Raw genomic sequence first — 13,515 nt, 5'->3', positions numbered from 1 at the left:
TGGCCATGGGTGGGATAGGGGGGTGTCTGACCCTTGGGGAAGGTCAGCTGGATTTGAGGTGTCTTCTCTCCCAGGGGGCAGGGGTTGGAGACTAGGCCCTGTTTATCTGGGCTGTGGACATGGCCTGGAGGAACGAGCAGAGGAATGTGGGGCTGGGATGTGCCTCTTCCAGCAGTGGCTTAGCACAGCTCCAGCTCAGGGATTGTTTTTACCTTTTCATAACCATCATCTCTGTCAGAGAGACCAGCTCAAGGCTGCTCCAAGGGAACAGCAGGCTGCTAATCCCAGAGCATCCCATGGAACCAAAATACCTGTGGTAAAAGGGAATCCATCGAGCATCCTCAGAGGGAAGTTTGCCATCCTCTCAGGAGGATGAGATGTTGTATCCCCAAAATTTTCTGCTGCAGACTTGGCTGTGCAGCGTGAGGAGCCTTGGTTGGACTCAGTGGCTGCAGCTTTTCCTGGCTGGGTGAGGATATTGAAGGTGCCCAGAGCGACACACGACATTTGAGGCTGATAACATCAGAGATGGGGAGCGAGCTGAGCTGAGCTCAGGGAACAAATTGCTCCGGGCTCCTGTTTTCCTTGCCTGGCTAGCTCCTGCAAATAGTGCTGGGGAAAGGCAGAGGCCTTGGCAGAAAGATGAAAGACCAAGGAAGAGGAATTGCTCTCCTGAGATAAGCTGTTGAGTGCCCCCAGCTTTGATGCCTCAGAACAGGATTGCAATTAAGCCATTAAAACACCCTTCTGATTCCCTGCAAGTCAAAGTCTTTTTTGTGCCAGCTGCCCTGGACCTCCTGGCATGGTCAGAGGCCAGTGGAGATAGTGGAGAGAGCTGATTTACCAGCATGGATGTGGGCAAGATAGTGCTGTGCTGCTGAAGCACGTCTCTACTGGGTTTTTGGGCTCCTTGAACTTTGCTGATGCAGTTTGGAGATGGGGAGGGTGAAAATGTGGCCAAGCTCAGTGCAGGTTCTGTCTCTCTCTGTGAATGGCTTTTCAGAGGATCCTTAACTTGTGCTGGAGTTGGGGAAAGTGCCAGTGTGAGCCCACAGCATCCAGCCCAGGACCTGCAGGAGCATCTTGGATGCAGCTGGAAGCACGCTGGGGTGATATGGAGAGGTTGGTGTCTCCTTGTTGGGGTCACCTGAGCTGGGAGTCAGCCCCTAGCATTGCTGTTTCCTCTTGCCAGGGACTTGTTTAAGGTGAAAAAGTGAAACAAGCAGCAGGTAAGAGATTAAGAGATTAAATACGATCAACTCCAGGCTGAAGTAGGAGCTGACTCAGTGGAGGTGAAAGGAGGAATGGGGACATTTTCCCCCAAGAGCTGGGATTTCCTGGCTCTGCCAGAGCTCCCTTTTCAGTGCAGTTTGTGGTGATTTGTCTGTCAGCATAATGACCCCAGTTTGGTCTGAGCAAGGTGGTTCTTTGGCCAGGAGTGGTTTGCAGGCAGAGGTGAGCGAAGCTGAGTTTTGCACCTTCTCTAGCCACGACTGTGGTGTTGTTGGGGAAGATTGGAAATGCTGAGGCTGGTGGCTTACCCAGTTTAGTGAACATGGATGTGGAGATGATGATGGCAGAGCTGAAGGGCAGGTTGTGCTCCTCCAGATCCCTGTGTGCCATCACTGCTGCGTCTGGGCATCTGCTCTCCTGCCTCCCTGGAGACTGCAGGTGCCCTTGGCAGCCGTCGCTTTCCCAATCCACGTCAGCCGGGCGGCGGAGCCTTAAACTCCCAGCGAGCCAAGCTGGGGGTGCCCTGGAGTGGGAAGGACACGGTGAGGGGCACCGTGCTTGTGACAGGGCAGGGGGCTTGGCACGTGCTGTCCCTGTCACCTCACCCCACTGTGTCCTTGTCCCGCTGGCATCGCTGTCTGCTGGGCTCCTCCACACCTGGCTGCTGGCGGACAGATCTTTCTCCTGCAGCATTGCTGGGCTCTGAGATGGGCTGAAGGCTCCGGTTTGGTTCTGGGGAGGTGAGTTGGGTGGCATGTCCGTGCCCCTGGAGCCGGTGTGGGTGCGTCGGGGCGGTGCTGTGCCCCTGCGGCTGCCGGCTCCGGCGGGATCCCGCGCAGCCTGTGGCAGGGAATGCTAATGCACAGCGCTGCAGCTTTGCGGTGGCAGCGAGCCGGCTGCTGGCTGCTGTGGGGGTGGCAGAGATGGAGCGGGGAGAAGCTGGGGAGAGGGGGATGGGGCCTGTGGGGAGCTGCTGGCCCCCAGGGAGGGCTGGGTGTCCTCTCCAGAGCATCCTTGCCGCTGTTGCTGTCTGCAGTGGCCTGCGCACTGCTGACCTTGCCGCAGCCGGCTGCATCCCTGCCCTGCACAGCCCGTTCCCAAGGACCTGTTCCTGCCCCATTTGCTCTGTCATGACTTATCCCAGGTCCCTGCAGCTCTGCCAGGCTGGGTGATACCTTCCCCTGGGGGCTGTCAGGGGAAGGTATCACCCCCCCCTGCCCCCTTGTTTGTCCTGACAGAGCTCCTGTTGCCATTTGTTTTTCCTGTCCCTTTAATTTAATTCCTTAGAGTGGCTGCTCATAAATCCTCTGTGCCTTTGTGAGCCTGTCTGGGGCCATGGCTACCACCTCCTGTCCTGCTGTTCTGCAGGCACCATGCACCTGGGTCTCCTCATTCCTTTGCCCAGATCTTCATTTCTTTGATTCCTTGCTCTGTTTGGGTTTTTCCTTTTCATAATGAGGTGCCTGGGCTGGGATGAGTTGAACAGCTCATTGTCCTCTATGGATGTCCTGAGAGAGTCTGGCCTTCCCAGGGGTGCAGGAAAACCCTAATGAGTGGGGAAATAAAGCACAGGGGTGTTTGGAGTGGAGATGAATTGCTGCTGTGTTAAATGAAAAAATCCTAATTTTTTTCTAAGTTGCTTTTAGGACCTTCCCATTGTTTGGTGTTTTGGAAGGTGTCCCTGATATCCAGAGGGAAGGCTTGTGCCAGTGCCCCAGCACTGTGCAAGGCCAGAAGACACTTAATTGAGTTGTTGAAACAGAGGGGGGGGAAAGGAGGTTTTGGAGGTTTGATGGTCACAAACTCTCTTCAAAATGATGTGCCAGAGCCTGTGGCTTTTGCTTTTCGCTTTTCTTCCTGCATCCCTGAAGGGGGCTGGGTTTCTACTGTTATGTCAGCCCTTTGGAGATGGGAGAAGAGTTGGATATCCATTCTTCCCAGTCTTCAGAAGCATCTCTTGTCATCTTTTAATGGTGTGGGGGTGGAGACCACCCATCCTGGGAGCCCCCTTCCCACGTGAGCAGCCAGGTCTGGAGTGCAGGAAGAGTGCTGGAGGCAGGAACACAGTGTTTTGTTTTGACCTTCCCTGAGATGCCAGGTTATCTTCTGCTGGGGACTGGCCTACCACAATACTTACTCTGGGAACAGTTTTCTCTGTGCTTTCCAGCCTGTGCAAATGTTGGAATGAGTTCCTGTGCTCCCTCCTAGCTGTTGAGGCTGGGGTATTTCACTCTGGAAATCAAGTTTTCAAGGTCAGGTTGGAGTTAATACTTTGCAAGTGGGGATCCTGTCTTGATTGCTCCTCTGAGGAGTTAATGGGTGCCTCATCCCAGATTTTGGAGCAGGAAATGTGTGGAACCTCAGCACTCACCCTGAGGGGTTTGCTTGTGCCTGGCTGTGTTTTTATCACCAGGAGTTTCCTGCGGGTGACAGTGCATTTGCAGAGGGCTCGTTATGTTTCCTGCTGAGCCCTTTGATCAGAGCTGCTTATCTGGGGCCTCTGGCTCACCTTCACTCAGCACACAGTGGTGACATTCCAGGTGACTGTCCTGGGACCTGCTGGTGGCCCAAGGGCCCTCAGTGTGAAGGACTTAGTGCCAGAACTTCTCCCAGAGTGAGACTCAGTGAAACCAGGGGTTGAGTCTGTAAGGGGCTGGGAGAAGAGTCAAGGAGCCCCACCAAAGAGGAGCATCATGGTGACACCTCAGCAGGTTGTGTGGAATCCCTTCCCAGGGCACTGGATAACTCCAGGGGCTTGGGCACCCTGGGCTGTGCTGGAATCCACTCTGCCCCATCCCTCTCTGCCCACATCATCCCTGCAGGCTTCCCTGGCATGGTTAACCCTTGGGTGCTCTGGGACATCTTGGTTGATGGCCCAAAGGTCCAAAGAGGAAGCTGCTAGTTTGGAAATGGTTTGGTTGGAAGGGACCTTGAAGATCACCCAGTTCCACCCCTGCCAGTACACACCTGTAATCCCAGTGCTATTAATCAATTTTGGAAGCCCTCTCCACAGCCTCAGGTCACATGCAGTGTTCTCTTGCAGGTCTGTGCCCTTCAGCACAGAAAGTTTAAAATTCTCAGTATCCAGGGTTCCAACAGGCAGGGACACCTTCCACTATCACAGGTTGCTCCAAGCCCTGTCCTGGCCTTGGACACTTCCAGGGATGGGGCAGCCACAGCTTCTCTGGGCCCCCTGTGCCAGGTCCTCCCCACTCTGACGGGGAAGAATTTGGGCTGCTTTTTTGGCAGCTGCTCTCCCCATGGGTTCTGTGCCTCTGAGCCAGCAGGATGCGGAAACTGAGGCCAGTCCTGCCTTTTGGAGCTGCCCTCATTGCCCTGTTGACTTGGGCTGCTTGAACTGTGAATTTTAATTACACTTTGGGATCAATACGGTGGCCTTGGTAACGAGCTTATTGCTGCTGCAGAATCTGTTTACTTCAGGTTGGTGACAGCCAAAGGACTGAGGTGGCCGAGGACATGATGTTCCACTCCTTGAACAGCCTGCATTGTAATTCGGGTGAGGCTCCCGCAGCCCTCAGAGCTGGGTGCAGCTTCCCCTTGGCTGCCCCCACAGACCTGGAGCTGGCTGGCAGCACCCGTTCCTGCCTGGCTGAGGAGCTGCCTGCACTCAGGAGCCAGGATTTGGGTGGGAGCTGCTGGAGCCTGGTTTATCTGTGTGGTGTGGGTGGAAGGGATCACTCCTCCTGGCCTTTTTCAGTAAGAAAAAGTGGGCAGCTTGGAAAAGGCTCCTTGGGGCTTTCCCTTCATGAAATTCATGTTTTAGTGTCTTCCTTCCAGATGAGGGTGAGGTTCAGCCTGTATCTGCTGTTTTCTGCCTCTCCTCCTTTCACCTCCCAACAGGGAGCTCCAGATTTCACACATTCCTGCAGGGTGGGGAGAGTTTTGCATCCAACCTGGGCATGTTTTGGAGCGAGAACATCTGGCTGATCCCTGTTGACCTTGGAGCTGTCAGCATCTTGCAGGCAGCACAGTGTCTCCTATATTAACGAAACCCTTCACCAAATATTCTGTGAGCTTGCCATCTCCACAAGGAAATCACTTTCATCCCTCCTGCCTCCTTCAAAAGAAAGGGCTTCATGGAATCAGCCCTGTTTGCAGGAAAAGGTTGGCTTTGCTCTGACACAAGTCTGATGTTTGTCCATCCTGGTGGTGATTCCTCAGACTCCTGAGCAGGGAAGAGCCCATGCTGAAGCCTCTCTCCAGATGCATCAAAATCCAAGTAATTTCCAGGGATGAAAAAAGTCTATTGGTAATTGAGGAATGGGGAGCTCTAGTGGAAATAGCACTGTGAGAGGCTTTGGGAGTCAGGGCAGGGGGAGGATGGATTTCCAGTTTTCCAGAACAGGCTGCTCCTGTTTCCATGCTGATCCTGTGGGATGTTTTCCCTTAGAGCTGTGACACAGGGATGGAGGATCAGCTAAGGGTACCTGCAAATAGCTGGAGCCTCTGCTGAGTTTATTGTTTTGGTTTTTGAAAGAGCAGTAGAAGTTTTGGAATGCTGAGATTCTCCAAGGCAGTTTGGGGGGAGAAGAGGAGACAGGTGGGGTGCCCAGAGTGGCAAGGGGAGTGATTCCTCCCCCAAAACACAGGGGCTGCTTTAGGATTACAGAGCAGAAGTTTGGCCTTCTCAATTTGTTTTTTTTTTTGTGGTGAGCCTTCCCTTAAGACCATGAGGTCTTGCTGAAGGAGCTGTTTGACAGTGTTTCCAAGTGTTCCCTTGGTCTCATACAACTGTGCTTGGAGAGGCACTTTCTAATTAGTTTAAAAATTGATGCTAATTAAAGCTGATTCCCTCTCAGCTCTGACACACAAACACATTTCCATGGGCTTCCAGCTCTGCCAGCTGGCCTGTTGGAGGCCAGCAGTCCTCAGAGTGCCCCATAAGCTGCTGGGAGTGATTTAACCCACAGTCATGGAATAAAGAATGGTTTGGGTTGGAAGGGTCCTTAAAGCTCTCCCAGTTCCTCCCTCTGCTGTGGCTCCCAAGCCCCATTCAGCCTGGCCTTGGACATTCCTAGGGATCCAGGGGCAGCCACAGCTGCTCTGGGCACCCTGTGCCAGGGCCTCAGCACCCTCCCAGCGAAGAATTCCTTCCCAGTATCCCATCCATCCCTGCCCTCTGGCAGCAGGAAGCCATCCCCTTGACTTTGCAAGGGCGTGACCTTGTGTTGCTTGTGCAGTTCTTCCACTGTGGTAACTCCAATTAATTCTAATTTTCCTACTGCCCAAACATATGCTGTGCCATAGGCTGGGTGGGCACTGGGGATGAATCCAGAGGTGAGAAATCTGGGATGGCTTTGGACCAGTTGCTGTTTGCCCATTCATGGGGATTATGGGGTTAACCTGTGAGACATAACCCAAGTTCACTGCCCTTAAGGATCCCAGACATTGGACTTGTGCTGTTCCTGCCAGGAAGGAGATATCCCTTTGTGTTTCAGGAGATATTCCACTCCATGAAAGCCAGGCCCAAGCCTTTGCCTCAGTTCCTGCAGTCCAAGGACTAGATGCCTCCTTATCTGCTGGTTGGGAGCTTTCCCTGGGCTCCTGCTGGAGCACACCTTTGACCTCCAGGTGTTTACGAGGCACATTTATCCCCAGTTACTATTTAACACTCAAAATCACATTTCTTTTATTGAATCCTTCCTTCTGTTTATTATTCCTTTAACTGGCATTTATAGTGATTCCCATCATGACTGAAATCTTGTGGTGATTTCCAGCCAGTAACCTTTGGAATGGGTCTCTTTCTTTCCTGGTGTTTCTTTTTCTCTGCTGAGTTTTGAGATTCACGTGGAAGTCCTTAATTCTCCTCTTGGACTCACAGAAACTTGGTTTGGTTGTTTTGTTGGTTTTTTTTTCCCCCCTTAGTGCTTTACCCACCCAGCCTTTCTCTGGCAGTGGAGGATGGATCCTGGGATCAGGGCTTGGCTGGTTTGTTTTGCCAGAACCTCAGTGCCCTTTTACTTCTTCACTGGGAACAGTGTAAAGGTTTCCAGGTGGAGATTTGGCTGGGATTCCTGCTCAGGGAGTTGGTGGGGAGAGTGCCAGGCAGGTCTGTGCCTCTAGGGAGAACAGCCTGCCCTGTGAGCCCTCTGGGAGTGAGAGGTCCAGATCCAGGAGCACCAAATTCCACATGGCTGTGCTTCCATGCACAGAGCAGCGCACTCAGGAAGCTCTTCCAGCTGTGATGTCTGAATGGAGCACTTGGGGTTTCTTGTCAAAGCCAGGGGAGCCACCAGGAGAAAGTTCTCCTCTTGTCAAGGCCACACCTGGAGCAGAAGCAGTTCCTTTTTCCCAAAGGTTGTTTCACTTCCAGCTCTCACAGAGCCCTTGGTGCTCAGGCTGTGGAGGACCAGGAGATGCTGAGCAGCTCTCCTGCTCTTCCAGCATCCCTGTGGAATGGTGGGGTGAAGCAGTGGGCACTGCTAGGGAAAATCCCCCACCTTCACCTGGCCATGGGCTCTGGCTGGGGTTTTGTTTGCTGCTGGGAGGATTTGAACTGGGAATCTGGTGGTTCTTCCATGGATTGACCATAGCCTGGTGTGAATTTGTGCAGCCCTTTGCCATCCAAGTTTGCAGTAGCATGCGTGACCAGAGCTTGGAGGTGGGAAAATGGGATGGTTTGAGTCACAGAGCCAAGTCCGCCTCCAAACCCTCCCCTCCCCAGTGCTTTGGGGATGAGGATGGTGAGTTGTCAGGGTGAGAGTCTTGCTAGTCCTGATCCCCCATCTCTCTTCTCCAAGTACCTTGTTTTCCCTTCCATCCTAAGGAGTGCTGTGATCCAGAAGTACCCTTCCAGTCTGGATAACCTCCCAGGGAAAGAACCCTAAAACCATCCCTGTCTGCCTTGCTGATTCCCACCCCAAAAATCCATGTCCTGTTGGATTGTGGAGCAGGAGCTGTGTCCCTCTTTGTGTCCCCTGTTCCCAGCCTCATGTCTAGACACTGTCCTGTGGGAACAGGGGCTGACTCTCCCAGCCTGGTAGCAGAGCAGAGGGGGCCTGAGGACAGGGCAGCCAAGTCCTCTAAACAAACCCAGTGCCCTGGCATGGCCACAGTGGGCATGGGGCCAGCTCCAGGGGCCAGCACAGGGATGCACACTGGGAGCATTGGGAACCTGCAGCTGGTGGGTTTGGGATGGCCTCAGGGAAGCAAACGTGGCAATAGCTCTTTTCTCCTGGTCAGGAAACTTGGGGTCCCCTCTGGGATCTGGGTGGCTGTGAAAACAGCATGGGGGCAGTTCTGTCCCTTCCCTAAGGAGGTGGCTCAAGCAAAGCTGCTCCTCTCTTCCTTTTGACCTGGAATGAAGGAGAACACTGGTTATCTGACTTTTTCCCCCTCTGCTGATGAGGCTGAAGGGCCTCATTCCCTGGCATGCCTCTGCCCTCCCTGGATGCTGTGCTGAGTTGCTTTTGCAAATCATTGGATTGAAACAGCTTGTCCTTTAGAAATGCCTGACCCAGCTCCTCCTCAGGAACAGCCAGCAGCTCTCTGTCCTTCTGCAGATAAGGAATCCTTGGAGACTGAAACCTGAAGGTGCCCATCTCCAGGTGGGCAAAACCCAGCCCTGCTCCAAGCTGCTGCTCCTGTCTCATATGGAAGCAGGGCTGGTGAGGAGGAGGATGCTTGTTTGAACTGTAAAACATTCCTTGTCTGGCTGAATTTCCAGGACTGACAAAGAAATTATGAACTTAAGAGACAGGTCACGTCAGGGCTGCCTTGGCAGCATGGGCATCCAGCAGTGTCCTCCCAGCCTCTGCCAGGGAGTTTTTGCTTGGGAGAACATACAAAATAAAGGGAACTGGCTGCACTGAATAGTCCTGATCCCTGCTGCTGGTTTTCTGCAGCCAAAGGAAGGGTCCTGGGACTCTGGATCCTTCCAGGCTTTCTCCTGGGAGGACAGAAGTGGGTTGCAGACACTCTTCTGCTTTAGAGGTGGTTGTGTGGCTGTAGGAACGTGCTCTGCTCCCATTTTGCTGTTCCTCCCTGGGCAACTGTGCTGTGTCCTCACATCCATGGATGTCAGACTCTGAAGTCTGGAGGGTTTTAGATGGTTCATTGCTTCCTGCTTATCTTGGGTGACGTGTGGAGCCTGCTCCTGTCCCCACTCCACTTATCCAGGACAGAAGTGGCTGGGAGGACACTTTTCCCATGGCTGTGTATGTGCTGATGCTCACGTTGTCCCTAATAATAAATAATAATAATAATAAAAGGATTACTGAAGCAAACCTGGGGGTGCTAGGAATAGAGCCTGGAGCTGCTTCCCAGCCTGTGTCCTTTCCCCTGTGGAGCCTGTGCATTGATGAGCCATGTCAGCTGTGAGTTGGTGGATGCTTTCCAAAACCTCTGTTCCTTCCACAATCTGCTCCTGCTCTCCCCCAAGGCTGCATGGGATGCAGTCAGGGATGTGTAGCACAACAAAGGAACTTAAATGACCTCTCTGGAGCTGTTCTGGGAATGGAAGAAGTGTTAAAATGAAAAGTGGAATTGTCCTGTGGTAGGGGGACATGCTGGGCTCATCCTGGAGCCAGGGAGTGGAATTTTCTTACTCTGTCACCTCCAAACACTGCTCTCCTGGCTGACCACTGGGCAAGTGCTTGGGATCAGCCATGGAGGATGGCACACCCTGCAGTCCTGAGCTGCCAGTTTGGTGAGGTGGTGCCAATCCAGACCTGCAATCTGTTTGTCCTCCCTGTGTCGTAATAATTAAACAAATGAGGCTGTGTGTGTTGGGGCTGGGTTTGGTGCTGCCCCACAAATGTTCTCAGTGGATTTATCCTTATGCCCTGGAGAGGAGCTTGTTCAGGCTGGTCTTCAGCTCCCTGGTGATTTGGGATGCTCTGGGCAGTGTGGCCAAATAGGGTGGACAGTGCTCCCTCAGCTCCAGCCCTGGAAAGTGTGGTTTGAGCTGAGCACAAGTGGCTGTTGTTGGGAAATACCAGATCTGCCTGGGAATGGGCACAGTGGCAGTGGATTTCCCAAAGGGAGAAAATGTCCTCCTGGCTTGGCTGGGGTCACTGGGAGCAGGCAGTGCCCAGCAATGCTCTGGAAGAATTTGGCAGGAGATGGTGGATCCTGCTGTTTTCCTGCAGAACATATCCCAAAATCCCTGCTGTTCCAAGTGAGGAACTGCTCATTTGGCCCTTTAGGTCTCCAGCCCCTTCTTCTCCTTTTCCAGGCAGCGATGCTGAAAACCCCTGGCTTCATTCCTATGCAGGGAAATGGGTGCTGTCTTGTTTTCCCTTCTTGACCACGAATTTCTGGGATGAAAAAATATTTGCCTTGCTCTTAAACCCTTGTGCTCCACCCGGTTGGAAAAGCTGCTTCCAGCAGGATGAAGTTTGGGATGCAATTCATCACCGTGCTCTTGAGAACTGGACAGCCCCAATCCCGCTGAGCCACGGACAGCCCCCAGCTGGGAATGCTGTTCATTCCAGTTCCCATGACAGGCAGAGGGATTAGGAGATTTTCTCTGTCTCCTTAATGCAGCTCGAGCTGGGCACGTGGGGGGCACTGGTCACGCACCTCTGCTCCGGTGCCTCGCCCGAGCTCCCTGCGCTGCCCCTCGCGCTGCCGGACACAGCAGAGATTCCCCGGGCAAGGAGGGCTTGGATGCTCCCATGCTTCCTCAGGTTTGGGTGCTGTTTGTGGTGTTTGATGATAATTTTAGCCAGGGCAGATTTTGCTAAGCTGGGGAGTTCAGCTGAGCCCTGGTAAAGCCACGGCAGGGATTACTGGGGGTAATTCAGCACTTGGTTTGCTTAGCATTGCTTTTTCTCTCCCCTTGGATTCAATCCCCTCATTCCCATGTTTCTAAACCTGCTGTTTCTCTTGCAGGGTGGGGTTGTGCCTCAGAGCTGGCTCAGCACTCACAGCTGGAGCCCTGAAGGGGAGGTGGATTGTGCTGTGGGATGTTGTGAGACTGGGCAGTGCAGCATCCCTCTATCCCATCCTCTCTTTTCCACTGTATCTCAAATGAACTTTGCTCCATGAGACCATCCAGGCAGCAATTCCCTAAAGGGAATTGCCCTCTCCCAAAGCACACACATCCTGGATGCTGCAGGTCATGACAGACCTGCACCCTGGGCTGGAGCACTGTGCTTTGTTTTTTCCCTCCTGGGTCACCTCTTCCCTGGAAACCTTTCCCTGAGATACAGAAAATTCCTCAGCTAACACTTTAAGCTGTTTTAATGCCAGCAGCTGTTTTATGGGGAATATTTTTTTATACCCTCTGGTTTGATGAGCTGCCAGAGGAGGAGCTTGATGTGAAGGCATGGAAATCTTGTGTCCTAAAATTGCTGATGCTTTTTCCTCCTTGGAAGTGCCCGTGAGCAATACACTGGCGTGGAAGTAGCACAAGCCTGTCCCAGGCTATGTGGGGAAGATTGATCCCAGGAATAGACCTTGAACAAATTCCAGCCACATCATTCCTTGCTGGGAATCTGCCAGCTCCTGCCACAGGCCCTGAGCACAATATTGGTACCTGCCTGGAAGTGCTTCTCTCCCAGAACCAACTTCCCTGCTCTCCCATGGGGGTGGAGGTTTCAATGCCCTCCAGGCCCTCCCTCTGATTTCCCACAGGGGTGAGGGTTGTGGTCTCTTCTGCATCCTCCCTCTGCTCTCCTCTGGGGATAGGGTTGGGATGCTCTCTGGATCCTGCCCTCTGCATCTTCCCTCTGCTCTCCTCTGGGGATAGGGTTGGGATGCCCTCCATATCCTGCTCTCCTCAACCTCCCTCTGCTCCCCCATGGGGATGGAGGTTGTGGTGCCCTCCAAATCCTCTCTCTGCACCAAATGACCTCAAACAATTACAAACCCAAATCTTCTGTCTCCATTTATCCTTCCACTAGTACAAACTCAAGCAGTTTGCATCAGAATCCAACTGGAGTCTGCTGGGAAGTCTAGTCAGGGAAGCAGATACTGGGCTGTGATGTGTCCAGGATGGAGGAGCTGGCTGGAAACCTTACAGCAGCAGCAGCACCCACAGGAATGCCTGGGGTGCTTGGCTGGGTGTGGTGATGGATCTCTCTGTGCTGGTCAGTTCCTGGAAGGGATGCTGGAGTCCCACATCATCCCTCCTGCCCTCCCTTGGAGTGAGCCATGGGTTTCATGCCCTCTTGTTCCTTCCCAAGTGCAATACCATGCTGTTTTTAGCCCATCTGCTGGGATTCTGTAGGGTTGTGGCAATGTTTTCCAGCCCAAAAAGCTGTACTGGTGCTGCAGCCACCCCAGCTCCAGCCTGTGCAGATTCCTCCTTTCTGGAATGGATCATTTCAACTAAATAGTTTCATTCTTCTCCCCTCTGAAGGCTGTTTCCTGCATCAAAGCTTTCAGGGAGCTTTTGGGATGGCTGTGGCACTGAAAGCCCCTCCTTGTGGCTGCTCTGGGCTGTCTCTTTCCATCATCTTGATTTCTCTATGACTCCTCTCAAGGTCTCCTGGGTCTCGGGGATGCTTTGTTAATCCCACTCCCTGCCATGACGTCTCATCCCTGTTAAATGGCAAAATTAAATCCTGCAGCGGCGTGATCTGAGCGAAGGGGCCGTGCTGGGGTTCTTTGTCAGGGTCTCCTGCATGGCAGCAGGGAGGGGGCTGCAGGCTGGGCTTGCTGGTGCTTTCCCTCACTCCCTTTCATCTCTGTTGCCTTTCACTGGCAGGAGCAGCAATAAGGCCCTTTGCTGGCTGCTACTCGGGGTGAGTGCAGCAGCTGAGCAGTTTTGGGTTATTTTTCCTCTCTTTTTGGCCCAACACAGTTAAATTTGATGATCTGGTGGAAGGTGCTGGAGCCTTGAGTTGCCTCTGGCTGAGAGAGGTGGCTGTTTTAGGGGTTCCCTTCCAATGGAAACATCTTGTCCTGCAGAGGAGGCTGAAAGCCAATGCAATGTCAACTTCTTTTTGTTGAAATGTTCTCTCTTGCTGAGGTTTTTTCCTGTGCTTTTAGTGTCAGTTTTGGAAGGATGTGTGGTGTTTTTAACCTGTGGGATGCTCTGCTCCTGGGGAAGAGTCTGGAAGCACCAGGGAGCTGTTGGGACCACCCCAGCTTTCTTACTGCTGTATTTTTGGGCAGAAATCTGCTGGGATTGGTTGGGGCAGGGGCAGTGGGAGCAGGGGCTCTGCCTCCACATGGGATGTGGGTTGTACAAAGAGTGTAATTCCTGAAGGAGCCTGAGGAAGCTGGGAAGGGATTAAAGGGGATGTTTCAGGGTGCTCTTTTTATCTTCAGGTGTTGTGTCAAATTTACAGGGTGACAAAAACCTGCTGGCAG

General features: G+C 53.0%; 1 protein-coding gene across 2 annotated transcripts in view; it reads left to right on the top strand.

The window, feature by feature from the left end:
* Positions 1 to 13,515, top strand: part of AHCYL1 (adenosylhomocysteinase like 1) — a gene marked incomplete at its 3' end in the record, with an annotated part of 28,332 nt that overhangs the window by 1,633 nt on the left and 13,184 nt on the right. The window lies entirely within an intron of this gene.

The sequence above is a fragment of the Fringilla coelebs genome (genome assembly GCF_963513975.1).
Source record: "Fringilla coelebs genome assembly, chromosome: 23".
In the NCBI taxonomy this organism is placed as follows: domain Eukaryota; kingdom Metazoa; phylum Chordata; class Aves; order Passeriformes; family Fringillidae; genus Fringilla; species Fringilla coelebs.
The sequence above is the reverse complement of the archived record's forward strand: the minus strand, read 5'-3'. Positions and strand labels throughout refer to the sequence as shown.